Below are 21040 nucleotides of genomic sequence, written 5' to 3' on the forward strand. Positions count from 1 at the left end.
GTTGATATTTTACATCTAATCTGCCATACTTGAAAATCTGCACCGTAAAATTTCAGCCGCATAGCATTGATTATTTGATCTTGATACTATATTGTTTCTATCCAAATCTCTATGAAATTTTTATGATAGCTTTGACACTTCCTAATAGTGGATTTCCCTTTGGTTTCATCAAAAAATTCTCAATATAAACTTCTGATCTTTTATGTCCAATCTGCTATACTTAAAAATCTATGCTGCAGAAAATTTCAGCCGCATATTGTTGCCTTAACCCATCTATTTGCAATCGTTTTTGAATGAAATTTCTTATACACTTTATAGATCATCTTGGCTTCCATCTAAGATTGATCTATTGAGGAATTCATCTCTAAAACCGATTTTTATGTTGCTATAAATTTTCATCGTAAACTGTTGAAATTTTTCGACGAGAATTCTGCTATCGCAACTTGCACCAATTTCCTTGCTGTTATACTGCCGAAATTTTCTTGATTAAATTAGTCATCCTTGCTGTCATATAAACTGTGATTTTGCTATCAATTCCCTCCTCAATTCTCTTAAGTTTTTGGTGGAAATTACATCGAGAAATCGCTATTTCTTCGACGATAATTCTGCTCTTACAAGACAGCACATACTTGCTGCAACTTCCACTGATTTCTTTCAAACCTTTGCTGCCATTTACCACAGATCCAAAACTTTCATCCACAGCCCTAAAACTCCACCAAACCACACCCTCAAACTGCACCCAAAACAGCCACAAAACAAGCCTAAATCGTAGCCTATATCCACGGATCCACCAACCCTTTCGACCATCACTTCTCTCAACCTATACATGCCTTTAACCTGACAACAAAAGAGAGATCTTAACATCATAGATTTGGAGGCATATACTATAGCATCTAAGGAGGCAATCGATGCTAAATTTGAAGCCTTGGAGGCGCGAATGGAGGATAACATTCGGACGCTCTTTACCGAACTCAGATTGGGCCGACTATTAAGCCCGAAAAAAAATCATATCACGGAGAGAGCTTTGCCCAATCGCACCAGGCCCAAAGAGATGAGTTCCAAGGGAGGGGAGGCTCTATGATTGATCGCTACTATCTACGCATAAGGGTGGACTTCCCTAAATGGGAAGAAGGAGACCCGATTGGTTGGATCTTGCATGCGGAGCGATATTTTCGGTACCACAAAATCGCGGATGCATCTATGGTGAAAATTGCAGCTATACATCTTGAAGGGGATGCTATACAGTGGTTTGACTGGTTTGAACATACTTATGAAGTCCTTTCATGGTAACAATTCAAAGAAGGACTGCTGATCCGCTTCAGACCAACCGATTACGAGAATATTGACGGACAACTAGCAAAGATCCGACAAACCTCCACCATTCAGGAGTACCAAACCAGGTTTGAAAGGTTATCTAATCAAACTCTTGATTGGTCTCAAAAACAGCTATTGAGGACCTTTATTGAGGGCTTGAAGCCGGAGATCCGAGGAGAAGTTAAAGCGCGACAACCGTACACGCTTATGGCAACCATCTCTTTCGCACGACATCAAGAGGAGCAATTGAACCATGAAGCTCGAAGGACTAGGGTCACTCCTCAACTAGTAATATTGAAGCCCTTAGCCCCCCTACTGTTGACCAAGTCCCTGCACCAAAAAGGTTGACAAGAGAAGAGCTTCAGGAGCGATCTACGAAGGGGTTATGTTGGCATTGCGACGAGCCGTGGAGCCATGAGCATCACTGTAGTAAAGGGAGACTTTTTATCATTAAACTAGTAGAAGAAGAGGTCATTGAACATCCAGAAGAGAGCATTGAACATAAAGAAGAAGATGCAGAAGAAGAGCTACAACCGACCGAAGTTACGGTACATGCACTAGCCGGCTACTCAAACCCGCAAATGATGAAAGTTGGAGGCCTTCTCAAACAACAACAGATCACTGTTTTCATCAACACGGGCAGCTCTAATAATATCCTAAACAGTAAGGTTGCTATCCGAATAGCATTACCTATCGAGAATCGTTGCAGGTTTGATGTTAAGGTCACCGACAGACGAATTTTGAAGTGTGATCGTAGGCGCCCGTAGAAGAAACTATTTCTGCAGGACCAAGAGATAATTGCAGATTTCTTCCTTCTCCCTCTTGATGATCATGAGGCCATGCTCAGAATTAAATGGTTGACAACATTAAGTGATTTTTCTTGGAATTTTATGAAACTAATTATGAAATTTTACAGTAAGGAGAAACAGGTGATACTGCATGGGAAACGTGGGGGCGACGTAACGATGATTTGCACACAACAAATGAAGAAGGTTTTGCATAAAGCATGCAGTGGCTTTTTGGTACAACTTGAGCAGCAAACTAAGGGAGAGCCAACAAAATTGGAAGATCCAAATCTACTTCCTTTGCTTGCTGAATTTTCAGATATATTTGACGAACTACGCAATCTACCTCTTACCCGTCGGCATGATCATTGTATATCGATTCTTCCAGGCCAATCTCCAGCAAATGCTCAGCTATATCAGTATCCACATCTCCAGAAGGATGAAATAGAAAGGATTGTAAAAGAGATGCTCAAAACAAGAGTTATTCGGCCATGTTGTAGCCCCTACTCTTCACCGGTGCTCCTCATACGAAAGAAGGATGGAATATGGCGATATGTGTTGATTACCGAACTCCCAATGGCATAACCATCAAGGATAAATACCCTATTCCAGTAGTAGATGAGTTGCAAGATGAAAGGGAGCACAAATCTTCACAAAGCTAGACCTTCGATCCGGGTATCATCAAATACGAGTATGCGAAGAAGACATACCGAAAACCACCTTTTGAACACACAATAACCACTATGAATTTTTGCTTTCTTCAAAAGAAGGTGGAATATCTTGGGCATATCATATCAGAGGAAGGTGTGGCAGTAGACCCCTTCAAAATTGGAGTAGTGCAAAATTGGCTGACCCCGAGGAACATAAAATTGCTACATGGCTTTCTGGGTTTAACAGGCTACTACTGCAAGTTTGTGAAAAACTATGGAGAGATCAGTGCACCACTTACTTCCTTTTTGAAAAAAGATGTCTTCCAATGGTCGGACAGAGCCTCCATTGCCTTTGACAAACTTAAGGCAGCCATGACTACGACACCGGTGCTAACACTACTAGATTTCAACCGACCCTTCATTATTGAGGCCGACGCATCTGGAGTCGGAATTGGAGCAATTCTCATGCAAGATGGTCGACCACTCGCATACACTAGCAAGGCATTATCTCCCTCCCATCAAAATAAGTCAACATATGATAAGGAGATGCTCGCCATTGTGCACGCAGCAACGAGGTGGAGACCCTACTTGATTGGTCGACGATTTCAAATTAAAACCGACCATAAAAGCCTCAAGTACTTTTTAGAGCGAAAGATATCATCCCCTGAGCAGCAAAACAGGGTAACAAAACTTCTTGGATTTGATTATGAAATAACTTACAAAAGGGGAAAGAGAATATTCTTGCAGATGCGCTTTCGCAGCTACCCGAGCAAGCTGAAGTTTTGGCCATTTCACTTCCGACCAGCGACTTCCTTGAGGATATTAAGATGGAATAGCAGGAAGATTCAGAGACTAGTAAGATTATAAAAAAATTGGAGGAAGCACCAAGCTCCGTAGCTCATTACAATTGGGACTCAAAAGAATCACTCACAAATCGACGGCCAGACAGAAGTTGTAAATAGGTGCTTGGAGATAGCCCAAAGCCACCCACCAAATATGACTACCCAAGGAGGACTTCAGACTCAGCCAAGTGCCATTATTGATCGACGGATTATGACTCGACGACGACGATCCACTACTGAATTGCTAATACAGTGGGCAAACCTACTAACAGAAGATGCCACTTTGGAGAACTATGATGACTTGAAGATCAAATTCTCAAAATTCATGAATCGTCAGCCTCGAGGACAAGGCTGATTTGAAGAGGGCGGGTTTGTTAGGACTCTAGCTAGGAGAATCCTAATTGAGAGGGACATTCATGTAAAACTGTTAGGACTTTAGCTAGGAGAGATCTAATTGAGAGGGACATTCTGTTAGGACTCTAGCTAGGAGAGTCCTAATTGAGAGGGACATTCTATTAGGACTCTAGTTAGGAGAGTCCTAATTGAGAGGGACATTCATGTAGGAGGTTTTTTCTTAATTAAGAATTAGGAGTTGTTAGGGACTAGGAGTCTTAAGTAGGAGTCCTATTAGGAGTTGGTTAGAAGTAAGAGTCTTAAGTAGGAGTCCTATTAGGAGTTAGGGTTTAGAAGCCCTATAAATAGCCATGTATTCCTCCTCTTTTCTTAAGCAATAGATGAATCTTTTCTGCAGCCTTTGAGCAGCAACTTGGAGGGAGGAACCCCTATAGAGTTCCAAGGAGGCCGATCCCCTAAAGAGATCAACCCCAAGTTTAGAATCTGCAAGGGTTCTAACATACATGCACTAGCCGGCTACTCAAACCCGCAAACGATGAAAGTTGGAGGACTTCTCAAACAACAACCGATCACTGTTCTCATCGACATGGGCAGTTCTAATAACTTTCTAAATAGTAAGGTTACTATCCAGATGGCCTTACCTATTGAGAATTGCAGCAGGTTTGATGTTAAGGTCGTCGACGGACGGATTTTGAATTGTGATTATAGGCGCCCGCAAGAGAAACTATTGCTGTAGGACTAAGAGATAATTACAGATTTCTTCCTTCTCCCTCTTGATGATCATGAGGCCATGCTCATAATTAAATGGTTGACGACATTAGGTGATATTTCTTGGAATTTTATGCAACTAATTATGAAATTTTACAGTAAGGAGAAACAGGTGATATTGAACGGGAAACGTGAGGGCAACATAACGACAATTTGCACACAACAAATGAAGAAGGTTTTGCATAAAGCATGCAGCGGCCTTTTGGTACAACTTGAGCAGCAAACTAAGGGAGAGCCAATAGAATTTGAAGATCCAAACCTACTTCCTTTGCTTGCTGAATTTTCAGATATATTTGACGAACCGCACAACCTATCTCTTACCAGTTGGCATGATCATTATATAATGATTCTTTCAGGCAAACCTCCAGCAAATACTCGGCCATATCAGTCTCTACATCTCCAGAAGGATAAAATAGAAAGGATTGTAAATGAGATGCTCGAAACAGGAGTTATTCGGCCAAGTTGCAACCTCTACTTTTCACCGGTGCTACTTGTACGCAAGAAGGACGGAACATGGCGAACATGCATTGATTATCGAGCTCTCAATGGCATAACCATCAAGAACAAATACCTTATTCCAATAGCAAATGAATTGCTAGATGAAAGGGAGCACAAATCTTTGCAAAGCCGGACCTTCGATCCGGGTATTATCAAATACGAGTGTATGAAGAAGTCATACCGAAAACCGCCTTTCGAACATACAATGGCCACTACGAATTTTTACTTTCTTCAACAAAAGGTGAAATATCTTGGGCATATCATATCAGAGGAAGGTGTGATGGTGGACCCCTTCAAAATTGAAGCAATGCAAAACTGGCCTACCCCGAGGAACATAAAATTGCTACATGGCTTTTTGGGTTTAACAGGCTATTACCGTAAGTTTATGAAAAACTATGGAAAGATCAGTGCACCACTTACTTCCTTACTGGAAAAAGATGTCTTCCAATGGTCGGCCAGAGCCTCCACTGCCTTCGACAAACTTAAGGCAGCCATAACGACGACGCCGGCACTAACACTACCAGATTTCAACCAACCCTTCGTTATTGAGGCCGACGCATTTGGAGTCAGAATTGGAGTCATTCTCACGCAAGATGGTCGACCACTCATATACACTAGCAAGGCATTATCTCCCTCCCATCAAAATAAGTCAACATATGATAAGGAGATGCTCGCCATTGTGCGCGCAGCAACAAGGTGGAGACCCTACTTGATTGGTCAACGATTTCAAATTAAAACCGACCATAAAAGCCTCAAGTACTTTTTGGAGCGAACGATATTATCCCCTGAGCAGCAAAAATGGGTAACAAAACTTCTTAGATTTGATTATGAAATAACTTACAAAAGGTGGAAAGAGAATGTTGTTGTAGATGCGCTTTCGCAGCTACTTGAGCAAGCTGAATTTTCGGTCATTTTACTTCCAACCAACGACTTCCTTGAGGATATTAAGATGGAATGGTAGGAAGATTCGGAGACCAGTAAGATAAAAAAAAAAAAAAATTAGAGGAAGCACCAAGCTCCGTGGCTCATTACAATCAGGACTCAAAAGAATTACGTTATAAGGGACGGATTGTACTTGTGACAAATTCTACTTGCATCTTCAAGAGCAGATTTTGGATAAAGTTATTCCATATGCAGGGTACTAAATTGAAAAGGAGTACGATATATCACCCACAAACCAACAGTCAGACGAAAGTTTTAAATAGGTGCTTGGAGACAGCCCAAAGCCACCCACCAAATATGACTGCCCAAAGAGAACTCCAGACCCAGCCAAGTGCCTTTATTGATCGACAGATCATGACTCGACGACGACGACCCACTAATAAAGTGCTAATACAGTGGGCGAACCTACTAATAGAAGATGCCACTTGGGAGAACTATGACGACTTGAAGATCAAATTCTCAGAATTCACGAATCATCAGCCTCGAGGACAAGGCTGATTTGAAGAGGGCGGGTCTGTTAGGACACTAGCTTGGAGAGTCCTAATTGAGAGGGACATTCATGTAAATCTATTAGGACTCTAGCTAGGAGAGTCCTAATTGAGAGGAACATTCTGTTAGGACTCTAGCTAGGAGAGTCCTAATTGAGAGGGGCATTCATGTAGGAGGTTTTTTCTTATAGAAGAATTAGGAGTTGTAAGGGAATAGGAGTCTAGAGTAGGAGTCCTATTAGGAGTTAGTTAGAAGTAAGAGTCTTAAGTAGGAGTCCTATTAGGAGTTAGGGTTTAGAAGCCCTATAAATAGCCATGTATTCCATCTCTTTTCTTAAGCAATAGATGAATCTTTTCTGTCGCCTTTGAGCAGCAACTTGGAGGGAGGAACCCCTATAGAGTTCCAAGGAGGTCGATCCCCTAAAGAGATCAACCCCAAGTTTAGAATCTACAAGGGTTTTTTTTTTTGTAAGTAAAAGTAAATTGATTATGTGTAAAGATTCTACAAATAGCTTTATCTATACAAGTCATAGACAAAGCTAATTAACTCATAGAGTGGGAATGCGATAGTTATGACTACACATGCTGTAGACTATAACTACCTGTAGGTACATTATTTGACATCATTCTCAAGATCTTTAGCTAATAGCAAAATTAAATTTGATAAAAATATCTTTTTCTCTTCGGGTGAAGTGCTCCGTTTTGAGATCATGCTCCATACAGGATCTTGAGTCTCTAATAATCTCTTTCAAGAGCTGAGCATTGTTTGTGTGTTGACATTCAAAGATTCTATTATATCTCTCCTTCCACATCCATCAAATAGCGCATCTGAAAGTAACCTTTCCCAGTTGTGTAAGTGGCCCTTTTCTTGAGAAACATTGCATAAGGTCGCCTAGTTCTTGGTGCAAGTTTGGTTGCGGCAGTCTATTGAGTTCAAATCGCTGGAGAATCTCCTTCCATATCCATTTTGTATAATTACAAGCAAAATAAATGTGGTCAACAGTTTCTTCTTGTTGCAAACAAAGGGAGCATCGGTTAACATGATAGATACCTCTTCTTTTCATATTGTCTATTGTAGGTAGTTTATTGAGAAGGGCCTGCCATGTACATAAGGAGTGTCTTTGTGATCCCGGTCGATCCCATGTCCAACTGCTTGGGACCCACTTGTTATTTCTTTGCCTAATTTGATTCCATACGGATGTGGCACTAAATTTGCCATTGTCATGAGGCCAAATAAGTATATCTGAAGAGTTGTTCCTGATTGGAATAGCTATGATAGTCGGCCAAAGTGATAACATTTCGGGAGAAATAGGATTAGGGAGACACCAGGTACCGTTAGCAATGAACTCGGAAACCTTCCAATCTTTAGGAGCCCCAAGATCTTTTCATATTCTGTCGCCATATAATTGAAATATACTCTTCCCATTCACCCAAGAATCTACAAGGGTTCTAACACAAACCCAACTAAAATGGGACTATTAAGCCTTCGGTCGTCCCTCTACATGCTGTGCAAAGCATGAACATACCAAAAGACACGGACATACATAAGCATTACATCAAACATCCTGTTTCGAAGTTTGTCCGTGACAGTTTGGGAGCTCCATCCACCCACGTCTAGGTGAAGTCAGAGGGGGCCGAAAAAGCATCGTAGGCTCTTTGCATAACTCCCTTTACCATTTCTGGCAAAGGGTCACAGTATCCCACAAACACCAGAGTATAAAAGGATAGTGTGAACAATAAATTTAGCACATATCGGAAGCACATGCAGAACAACGAAACGTACATGTGCCTTTATGAGTCAATATGATGCAAACATAATCTTTCACAAAGGCATTCAAACTTGAAAGGAAACAAAGGCAAGAGGATTTTAGCTTATATCAGACGTATATACGAAACAATGAAACATACATGTGCCCATACGAAACAATACGATACAACATAAACTTTACATAATAGGTTTCAAGAATGCAAATAATTTAAGGACAAGAGAATACAAGAATTCAAAGTAGTAATATAAAACTTATTTGAAGAAAGAATACTAAATGAAATCAATTTCTAAAGGGAATGGAACAAGAACAAGTGAAATCGACCAAAGCTCGATTTTTGGCAAAATTCAAGAGACACATTGAACAAATGATTCAAACTATCAATTGTTCTCCAATTTTATCAGGAAATATATCATTGAAAATATATTTCAACCTACTTTCAGATAAAATAAGCTTCATACAAATTGAAGTTCCCAATAGAGAGTTATAAATAATTTGGTAAACAAAGGTCAGAGAACAAAATCTTTGTTTGGCCAAATTTATAGGATCGGATTTAACAGATAGCTGGGCAAGTATTTGTACTCCAAATCTTTCATTCTAGATATCAAAAGAAAGATCTATGAGTCTAGTTTCCAATGAAATAAGTTTTGAATAAATCAAAGTTTCCAACAGGGACTTATAGGCAGTTTAGTATCAAAAGGTCAGAAATTATGATCCCTATTTTGCAGAATCTGTAGGCTCATTTGAAATAGAAGTTTGGGCAGGCAAACTTACTCCAAATTCTTCATATAAACTATCAAGGAAAGGTTCACAAGTCTGTTTTAGGATGAAATTAGTTTTTCCCAAATTAGAGGTCGGTGTAGGAAATTATAACCATAACAAGGTAGAAAGGTCAAAATCTCATAAGTTTCACAGATTCAAATTGTTACGTCTAAACAGGAGATGTATCAAATACAAGGCTAGAACAATTCAAAGTTCCTCAGATTCAAAGCAAATACAGAGATAAAATTGTAGTAAGGAAGGATCAGGACACTTACAATAGAAAGGATCAAAACACTTGCAATAGAAAGGATCGAAACACTTGAAGGAGAAAAGATTGGGACACTTGCCTTTCGAAGATTTTGATCCGAAGATCCAAAGAAGGTGTCAGCCTAAATCCTTCTTCTACTTTTCCTCCGTGTCATCTCTCTGTTTCGTTTTCTACATATGTCTTCTGATTTCCTCCACAACTACAGCTCGTGCAGAACATAGAGGCACAATTACCTGCTCTTTCTTACTCTCATTCCTTCGTTTTCTTTTCCTAACGTAGCTGTTGCAGCCATCGTCGTAGCCACTACCACAGTCGCAGCCATGGCCGCAATGGCTGTCACAACCGCAGCCCCTTCCACTGCACTACTTTCTTCCTCCTCTTCTTTCGTAGACGCAGCTGCTGCAGTCGCAGTCGCAGCAGCTGCAACCACAGCGGCAGCCCCTTTTTTTCCTTCCTTTCTATCTCTTTCCCAAATGCAGCTGCTGCAGTGTTAGGACTCTAGCTTGGAGAGTCCTAATTGAGAGGGACATTCATGTAAAACTGTTAGGACTCTAGCTAGGAGAGTCCTAATTGAGAGGGACATCCATATAAAACTGTTAGGACTCTAGCTAGGAGAGTCCTAATTGAGAGGGACATTCTGTTAGGACTCTAGCTAGGAGAGTCCTAATTGAGAGGGGCATTCATGTAGGAGGTGTTTCTTAGAGAAGAATTAGGAGTTGTAAGGGAATAGGAGTCTTGACTAGGAGTCCTATTAGGAGTTGGTTAGAAGTAAGAGTCTTAAGTAGGAGTCCTATTAGGAGTTGGTTAGAAGTAAGAGTCTTAAGTAGGAGTCATATTAGGAGTTAGGGTTTAGAAGCCCTATAAATAGCCATGTATTCCTTCTCTTTTCATAAGGAATAGATGAATCTTTTCTGCAGCCTTTGAGCAGCAACTTGGAGGGAGGAACCCCTATAGAGTTCCAAGGAGGCCGATCCCCTAAAGAGATCAACCCCAAGTTTAGAATCTACAAGGGTTCTAACTGTTAAATCTCGGATTTTGATGATGAAACTAATTGATTGTGTTTAAATGTTTGACTACATTTTGAGTGATACAGGTCTACTCGATCAGGATTAGACAATTAACGCAGGAGGAATTGACGTTGCGTCGGAGGAGATCACGTCAGGATATTGGATGGCAGAAGGCTTCGGGCGTCGGGCATCGGGCCAAGGAGAGCGAAATTGCGCCAAGGATATCGGGGTTGCGGAGGTCAACCGCCGATTGGGCAACAAGCCGCAAGAGAGGACGATGCACCGAAGAATCGGATGAAGCGCCAACCAATGACGTGCCGGGCAACAGAATGTCAATTTGCATTATAATAATTGTCTAGATCGGAGTAGAGTGTTTGCTTGTGTGTGCAAGATTAACTACGATAACGACAAAGACATAAAGCAAAACAAAGTGCTGGAGTCAAGCGCGAAGGATTCGTTGGGAGTTCGAGAGTTCGACGGAAGTCCGAAGGTTCGTCGGGAATGCTGCCAGAACTAACCGAGAATGAGTAGGGAGCTTGCCGAAGGGTTTTTCGGAAGCTCGCCGGAAGGTTCGTTGGAAGTTCGCGGAGCTCACCGAGAATGATCGGAGATTTCCGAAGAAGCTCGTTGGAACTCGCCAAGATCAAATCGTGAAGTCTAGGAGCTTGTCGGGAGTCCGCAGAATGGTTTCCGAGAGTTTATCGGAAGACCGTCGGAAGTTCGCCGAAAGCTCGCCGGAAGAAGTCTTGACTTACGGACTTTGTAATAGCTTATAAAATGTCTTTAAATTCGTAGTTATCATGTTAATTAGAGTTAGGATTAGGTGTTAATCCTATAACCCAAGTAGGGGCTAATTGGGCCCGAGTTCGGACTGGTTTGGGCCAAGTTTGGAGCTCAACCAGTGAGCTGATTTGGCCTAGGCGATGGCACCGCCCAGCACCCGAGAGCTGGGCGGTGACACCTCCTGGGCTGGGCGATTGCACCGTCCAGCACCCGAGTGCTGGGCGGTGGCACCGCTTGGCTGGGCGGTGGCACCGCTTGGCTGGGCGGTGGCACCTCCAATAGTGGGAACCCAAAGAGAATTCAAATTTTGAAGCCCAAATTTGAATCCTCTTGAGGCCTATAAATACCCCTCAAATCTCAGCTAAGAGAACAACTTTTTGAGCAGCAAGTGTTTGAGAGAAAGGCATTAGAAAAGTCCTAGCTAATCTTGTTTTCATTTTGCTAGTGTTCACCTCCTTCATTCTTGCTAAAAATTTGTAAGAGAGTGAACCGCTTGTAAAGAGTTGTAAGAGGGGTATTTACCCTTCCCTTTCAAGAGATTTGCTAGTGGAAGGTGGGAGCCTCATCGAAGAGGGGCCTCGCAAGTGGATGTAGGTCATTTGACCGAACCACTCTAAATCGATGTAATCTCTGGTTTGCATTTCATTATTGTCATTTACATTACTGCAAATCTTCTTACTGCTTTAGTTCCTTATTACCCTTGCTGCGCAACTTTAAGAATACGCTTTCAAGTTAAACTTTTCAAGTTCCGTTCTTATCGTACGAAAAATTTGTCGAAATCAACGTTTTAATCCGCTGCACTAATTCACCCCCCCCTCTTAGTGCCGCTTCGATCCTAACAATTGGTATTAGAGCCACGTTTTTCTACCTTGGTTTAACACCCAAATAGAAATGGCTCTTTACGGCTTTCAAGAGGGTCACTCTCTCATTTGTCCTCCCTTTTTCAATGGGACGGACTACACTTATTGGAAAACTCGAATGAGAGTTTTCTTACTTTCTTTGGATTTGAATTTATGGCACATAGTCGAAAATGGATTTGAAATGTCTTCTCTCCCAATGAACCATTGGAATGATTTGGAGAAGAAGATGTTTTCTCTAAATGCAAAGGTTATGAATACCTTATATTGTGCACTTGACAAAAATGAATTTAATCGTGTTTCGATGTGTGACTCGGCTTTTGATATTTGGAGAACTCTAGAGGTCACTCATGAAGGCGCTAGCCGAGTGAAAGAGTCCAAAATCAATATTCTTGTGCATTCTTACGAACTTTTCCGGATGAAACCAAGTGAGTCCATCGGAGACATGTACACCCGGTTCACGGATGTCATCAATGAACTCAAAGCTCTTGGTAAAAGTTTTTCTAATTTTGAACTAATCACTAAAATCTTAAGATCCCTTTCAAAAAGTTGGGATCCAAAAGTTACGGCCATTCAAGAGGCCAAGGACCTTAAAACATTCCCTCTCGAAGAACTTATTGGATCTCTAATGACCTACGAAATGAACAATGTGACAAAAAAGAAACTCGAGAACAACCTTCCAAATGATAGGAAGGATTTGGGACATAGAACACATGAAGACCACTCGAGCATAAGCTCAAGTGATGGTGAACTTAAACTACTAATGAAACAAAAATTAAAAAGCAAAAAGAATGGAACTACTTGCTTTGAACACAAGAAGAACAAAAGTTGGGATGAATTGAGCTCTTCCGAAGACGAGGAGAAAATCAAGAAAGGCGAGGTGGCAAACTATGCCTCACCCTCTTTCAACAATGAGGTAATCAAAATCCCACTAATTTATTTCGATATTACATAATACTTTCTTGAGTTATTTTTAATTTAGTTTAGGATTAATTTTCTTGAAAATTGCATATGTTATGTTAATGCAGTAAAATGTTAAATATAAATCTAATGCTTATACACCTAGTAAGATTAATCTTATATATGTGCTTGAGAAGCAAGAATTTGTATTTTGACGATTTCCATATTGATTTTCAATGACGATGCATGACTTTTGAATGGAAGGCTTGATGATTTTTTTATGAACCTTATCTTTGGTTTTCAAATATGATGTATAGTTTTGACATAAGAACAAAAATTTGAAGCATGCTAATATAAAGTCAATCATATAAAGTAAAACTAAAGAAATTTTAAATATCTATAAGAATCATTCAAAATTATTTTCAATAAAACCTTACTTGATGTTGTAATGAAACCATTGAAAGTTTTGATGCTATGATTTGATGATTTTATGCATGAGATTGTAAAGTTATACATGATGATTTTTATGATTTATTGGTCTTGATGGTTTTTATGATAAAATTCATTTTTCGATCCTAAATGTTGATGCACATTTTTATCTAGCATAAATGACATGAATTTAAATAACTAAAAAGAGAAAAGCATTGTTCTTGAAAATTATTTTTCTCTATCTTGTTGATTTATATGAATCCCTTGAAAATGATTTTGGTTTGATGATTTGAATTAGAAATGAGTTATATCAAAATCATGATATTGATTTGACAAAATTGAATGAGTTGAAAATAAATGATGATTTTTCTCTTGAATACAACTTGTAATATTTTTACATATATATTTTCATCTTGATTTCTCGATATTCGATACATGAAATTTTTCCATGAATCAAAATTCTTTCATGATGTGATTCTTCTTGGTATTCACTAAAAATGATACATTCAAATTAACCTACTCTACTTGACATCTTGATAATTTATGACTTGAATATCATGTATAATATGCTCATAATGATGATTGAGTTATGTATGAAAAATGGAAGATATAGTTTTGAAATTTTGCATGTTCGAATTTGAAAATATTTGATATGCATGAAAATATTAAACATTTTGAAACCATGTTTTAGTGTTATGCTTAATGATCATGCTTAATAAATTTCGAAATTATGGCTGATGAATCTTTTACGATTTATGGATCATTGATTTTTACTATAATGAAAGTACCTTATTGATTTTTGTTGTAATAAATCTTACTCTTTCGGTTTTAAACATGATAAATATTTTTATTTGGTATAAATGAAACAAAATCATATGTTTTGAAATAATCGAAAAGAGGATAACATTCTTGAAAATTATTTTGCTCAATCTTATTGATTTTGATGAATCCATTTGTATCATTTTTGTGAATCTCTTGGATTTTGATAATGATTTTGATGATTTAAATTTGAATAATTTTTTATTGAAATCATGATCTTGATCTCTTGAAATTCATAACATGAAATCCTTTATGAATCAACATTTTCTTTTCTATTTAAAAGGAGATTTGTCGAAATGTTTCATAATCTTTTAGTATTCGTAATCTTGACAGTTATGTATTGAAACTTTATGTAAACCAAGAATGTTCATCATGATTCTCTCTTTGAATATTTAAAGAGGAAAATTTTCTAGATGGTTCATGATTTTGATGATTGAATATTTGATATGCATGAATTGAGATCTTGCTCTCCTACCACTCTTTTTGCTATTCACCAAAAGGAAGACTAATTCTAATAAACCATGATATGCTATATGAATTTTATTGTATTCATGAAGTAAGATCTCATCACTAATTTTTGTTTATATTCCTTCATGTGATGATATGAATGTATGAAACACTTATGATATGATTTGTTATACAATTCCATGTATTCGTGAAATATTAATCTCATCACCCAATTAATTCCTCTTGATACTCCTAATGTGATGAAGTGAAATTATGCATGAAATACAAATGGGGATAAGTTTTTGGTAGGATATAATTTGACAAATTGATACCATCATGATATGAAACATTGATGATTTGCAATGATATATGCAATACTTGTGCTTTCTAATTATGATGTGATGTATTACATATGATGTAAATCATGATTTAAAATACTATGAGTTGTCGCTAAAATGATGTATTATAAATATTGATTTAATGTTTTGTATCATGAATACTCTAAATGATGAATATTTGGTATCATGATCAAAATGTTGACAAATAGTTAAAAATTTTAGTATCATGTATGATATCCTTATAATGTTGATTGATTTATTCAATATCATGCATGAATGAATATAAGGTTTTTGAAAATGTGCATATTCTAATTTGAAAATATGATAATGCACAATTAAGATTGATACTTACCTTTGTCATAATTGATATAATGGGTCTTCCCTTCTTTTTGACAATGACAAAGGGGGAGATAGCTTGCTTGCACAAGTCAAGAAGATGCAAAAACTTGATTGCTTGCTTGCCTATCTTAAGTAGCAAAGATTGCTAACTTGCTTATTTCAAGAAGCAAAAGTTATCTTCTTGAACATCATTATCTTGCCCATCTCAAGAAGCAAGACTTGCAACCTGCACATTGCAATAGGAAGTAAGAATCGATAGCTTACACACTTCAACAAGAAAGCTATCTTGTATTTGCTTTTGAAATTTTTACTAGCTTGTATGTTACAAAACTTGCTCACTTTTTCAAATACTTTGCTAGCTTGCACTTTGTAAAGGAAGCAAAAATAACACTTCTCAAAAGAGAAGAAAAACTTACTGTCTTGAACATCTTTAATATGCTAGCTAGCATGATGTACAATTTGCTATTTTGAATATTACAAAGAAATACTATCATGCACATTGCAAAGAAAAGCAAAGTGCAATCGTGCACAAGAAGCAAGTGTTGAATTGCCATGATTGAACTTAAGAATCTTGCTATACTTTTGTGCTTATATGTTGTGATGAAAATCTAGCTTTATATTGCAAAAACTTGCATATCTTTTAAAATAGCTAGAGCTACTTCTCCTTTTTGTTGATGACATAGGGGGAGAAGTATATTGATGACTTCATGCATTGAATTAAATATTTTATATATTTGCATGATAGTTTAAATGTTTTTCATAACATGTGATGAATGTTACTTGGATTTGGGATAATCCAAGTATTCTATCAATGGCATATTGATAGGGGGAGTTTAGTTAAACTCCGGGGAGTTGTTAGTCATCAATTAGTTGTCATCATCAAAAAGGGGGAGATTGTTGAATCTCGGATTTTGATGATGAAACTAATTGATTGTGTTTAAATGTTTGACTACATTTTGAGTGATACAGGTCTACTCGATCAGGATTAGACAATTAACGCAGGAGGAATTGACGTTGCGTCGGAGGAAATCACGTCAGGATATTGGATGGCAGAAGGCTTCGGGCGTCGGGCATCGGGCCAAGGAGAGCGAAATTGCGCCAAGGATATCGGGGTTGTGGAGGTCAACCGCCGATTGGGCAACAAGCCGCAAGAGAGGACGATGCACCGAAGAATCAGATGAAGCGCCAACCAATGACGTGCCGGGCAACAGAATGTCAATTTGCGTTATAATAATTGTCTAGATCGGAGTAGAGTGTTTGCTTGTGTGTGCAGGATTAACTACGATAACGACAAAGACATAAAGCAAAACAAAGTGCCGGAGTCAAGCGCGAAGGATTCGTTGGGAGTTCGAGAGTTCGACGGAAGTCCGAAGGTTCGTCGGGAATGCTGCCAGAACTAACCGAGAATGAGTAGGGAGCTTGCCGAAGGGTTTTTCGGAAGCTCGCCGGAAGGTTCGTTGGAAGTTCGCAGAGCTCACCGAGAATGATCGGAGATTTCCGAAGAAGCTCGTTGGAACTCGCCAAGATCAAATCGTGAAGTCTAGGAGCTTGTCGGGAGTCCGCAGAATGGTTTCCGAGAGTTTATCGGAAGACCGTCGGAAGTTCGCCGAAAGCTCGCCGGAAGAAGTCTTGACTTACGGACTTTGTAATAGCTTATAAAATGTCTTTAAATTCGTAGTGATCATGTTAATTAGAGTTAGGATTAGGTGTTAATCCTATAACCCAAGTAGGGGCTAATTGGGCCCGAGTTCGGACTGGTTTGGGCCAAGTTTGGAGCTCAACCAGTGAGCTGATTTGGCCTAGGCGGTGGCACCGCCTAGACTGGCGGTGGCACCGCCCAGCACCCGAGAGCTGGGCGGTGACACCTCCTGGGCTGGGCGATTGCACCGTCTAGCACCCGAGTGCTGGGCGGTGGCACCGCTTGGCTGGGCGGTGGCACCTCCAGCAGCGGGAACCCAAAGAGAATTCAAATTTTGAAGCCCAAATTTGAATCCTCTTGAGGCCTATAAATACCCCTCAAATCTCAGCTAAGAGAACAACTTTTTGAGCAGCAAGTGTTTGAGAGAAAGGCATTAGAAAAGTCCTAGCTAATCTTGTTTTCATTTTGCTAGTGTTCACCTCCTTCATTCTTGCTAAAAATTTGTAAGAGAGTGAACCGCTTGTAAAGAGTTGTAAGAGGGGTATTTACCCTTCCCTTTCAAGAGATTTGCTAGTGGAAGGTGGGAGCCTCATCGAAGAGGGGCCTCGCAAGTGGATGTAGGTCATTTGACCGAACCACTCTAAATCGGCGTAATCTCTGGTTTGCATTTCATTATTGTCATTTACATTACTGCAAATCTTCTTACTGCTTTAGTTCTTTATTACTCTTGCTGTGCAACTTTAAGAATACGCTTTCAAGTTAAACTTTTCAAGTTCAGTTCTTATCGTACGAAAAATTTATCGAAATCAACGTTTTAATCCGCTGCACTAATTCACCCCCCCCTCTTAGTGCCGCTTCGATCCTAACACTAACACCTGGTATCAGAGCAGCGTTCTTGGCATCTCGCTGCCCTTCCACAGCCATCCATCAACCCTCTACAACCATCCAAAGCAATTCCCACAATTGCTTAAAAGATCGTCACCGAATTCCGTCATCATCTCCACCACCACGGATCATCCTTTGATCTCCCCGTGAATTGCAACAGTTTCTGATTTCCTACCTTACTGCTGCTGCAATTTAGTTATCCTTATTTGAAAATCCAAAAAAACAAAATTGTTCTTATATTGCTACATAAACTTTTCGTCACAAAGTTTTCATCTCTACGACGAAAGATACATTGCAGAATTCCAGCCGCATAGCACCATCTGTTTGATCTTGCTACTGTGCTTTTTCTATCCAAATTTCTAAGAAATTTTTATGACATCTTTGACACTTCTTAACAGTGGATTTCCCTTTGGTTTCATAAAAAAATTCTCATTATAAACTACTGATCTTTTATGTCCAATCTGCTGCACTTGAATTGCAGAATTCAAGCCGCATAGCACCATCTGTTTGATCTTGCTACTGTGCTTTTTCTATCCAAATTTCTATGAAATTTTTATGACATCTTTGACACTTCCTAACAGTAGATTTCCCTTTAGTTTCATCGAAAAATTCTCAATATAAACTACTAATCTTTTATGTCCAATCTGCTGCACTTGAAAATCTATGCTGCAGAAAATTTCAGCTGCATATCGTTGCCTTAACCCATCTATTTGCAATCTTTTTTGAATGAAATTTCTTATACACTTCATAGATCATCTTGGCTTCCATATAAGATTAATCTATTAAGAAATTTATCTCTAAAATTGATTTTATGTTGCTGCAAATTTTCATCGTAACCCGCTGAAATTTTTCGACGATAATTCTGCAATTGCAACTTGCACCAATTTCCTTGCTGTTATACTGCCGAAATTTTCTTGATTAAATTAGATATCCTTGCTGTCATATAAACTGTGATTTTGCTATCAATTCTCTCCTCAATTCTCTCAAGTTTTTGGTGGAAATTACGTCGAGAAACCGTTGTTTCTTCGATGACAATTCTACTCTTACAAGACAGCACATACTTGCTGCAACTTCCACGGATTTCTGTCAAACCTTTGCTACCATCTACCACAGATCCAAACCTTTCAACCACAGCCCTAAAACTCTACTAAACCACACCCTCAAACTGCACCCAAAACTGCCACAAAACAAGCCTAAATCGTAGCCTACATCCACCAATCCACCAACCCTTTTGACCATCACTTCTCTCAACCTATACATGCCTTTAACCTAACAACAAAAGAGAGATCTTAACATCATAGATTTGGAGGCATATATTATGGCATCTAAGGAGATAATCAATGCTAAATTCGAAGCCTTGGAGGCGCGAATGGAGGATAAGATTCGGATGCTCTTTACCGAACTCAGATTGGGCCGACCACTAAGCCCGAAGAAATCACATCAAGGAGAGAGCTTTGCCCAATCACACCAACCCCAAAGATATGACTTCCAAGAGAGGGGAAGCTCTATGACCAACCCCAACTATCCATGCATGAGAGTGGACTTCCCTAGATGGGAAGAAGCAGACCCGATTGGTTGGATCTCGCGCGCGGAGCGATATTTTCGGTACCACAAAATCGTGGATGTATCTATGGTGAAAATTGCAGCTATACATCTTGAAGGGGATGCTATACAGTGGTTTGACTGGTTTGAACATACTTATGGAGTCCTTTCATGGCGACAATTCAAAGAAGGACTGCTGATTCGCTTCAGACCAACCGATTACGAGAATATTGACGAACAACTAGCAAAGATCCAACAAACCTCCACCATTCAGGAGTACCAAACCAGGTTTGAAAGGTTATCTAATCAAACTCGTGATTGGTCTCAAAAACAGCTATTGAGGACCTTCATTGAGGGCTTGAAGCTAGAGATCCAAGGAGAAGTTAAAGCGCGACAACCGTATACGCTTATGGCAGCCATCTCTTTCGCACGATATCAAGAGGAGCAATTGAACCATGAAGCTTGGAGGACTAGGGTCGCTCCTCAACCAGTAATATTGAAGCCCTCAGCCCCCCCTACTGTCGACCAAGTCCCTGCACCAAAGAGGTTAATAGGAGAAGAGCTTCGGGAGCGATATGCGAAGGGGTTATGTTGGCATTGTGACGAGTCGTGGAGCCGTGAGCATCGCTGTAGTAAAGGAGGAATTCTTATGATTGAATCGATAGAAGATGAGGTCATTGAACATCCAAAAGAGAGCCTTGAACATGAAGAAGAAGATGCGGAAGAAGAGCCACAATCGACTGACGTTACAGTACACGCACTAGCCAACTACTCAAACCCGCAAACGATGAAAGTTGGAGGCCTTCTCAAACAACAACCGATCACTGTTCTCATCGACACGGGCAGTACTACTAACTTCCTATATAGTAAGCTTGTTGTTCGGATAGCATTACCTATCGAGAATCGCTGCAGGTTTGATGTTAAGGTCATCAACAGACGGATTTTGAATTGTGATCGTAGGCGCCCGCAGGAGAAACTATTGCTGAAGGACCAAGAGATAATTGCAGATTTCTTCCTTCTCCCTCTTAACAATCATGAGGCCATGCTCAGAATTAAATGGTTGATGACATTAGATGATATTTCTTGGAATTTTATGAAACTAATTATGAAATTTTACAGTAAGGAGAAACAGGTGACATTGCACGGGAAACGTGAGGGCGACATAACAACGATTTGCACACAACAAATGGAGAATGTTTTGCATAAAGCATGCAGCGGCTTTTTGGTACAACTTGAGCAGCAAACTAAGGGAGAGCCAACAGAATTTGAAGATCCAAATATACTTCCTTTGCTTGCTGAATTTTTAAATATATTTGACGAACCGCGCAACCTACCTCTTACTTGTCGGCATGATCATTGTATAATGATTCTTCCAGGCAAATCTTCAGCAAATGCTCAACCATATCAGTATCCACATCTCCAGAAGAATGAAAGAGAAAGGATTATAAAAGAGATGCTCGAAACAGGAGTTATTCGGCCAAGTTGCAACCTCTACTCTTCGCCAGTGCTACTTGTACGCAAGAAGGACGGAACAAGGAGAATATGTGTTGATTACCGAACTCTCAATGGCATAATCATCAAGGACAAATACTTTATTCCAATAGTAGATGAATTGCTA

Source organism: Musa acuminata, chromosome BXJ2-3, assembly GCF_036884655.1.
Source record: "Musa acuminata AAA Group cultivar baxijiao chromosome BXJ2-3, Cavendish_Baxijiao_AAA, whole genome shotgun sequence".
In the NCBI taxonomy this organism is placed as follows: domain Eukaryota; kingdom Viridiplantae; phylum Streptophyta; class Magnoliopsida; order Zingiberales; family Musaceae; genus Musa; species Musa acuminata.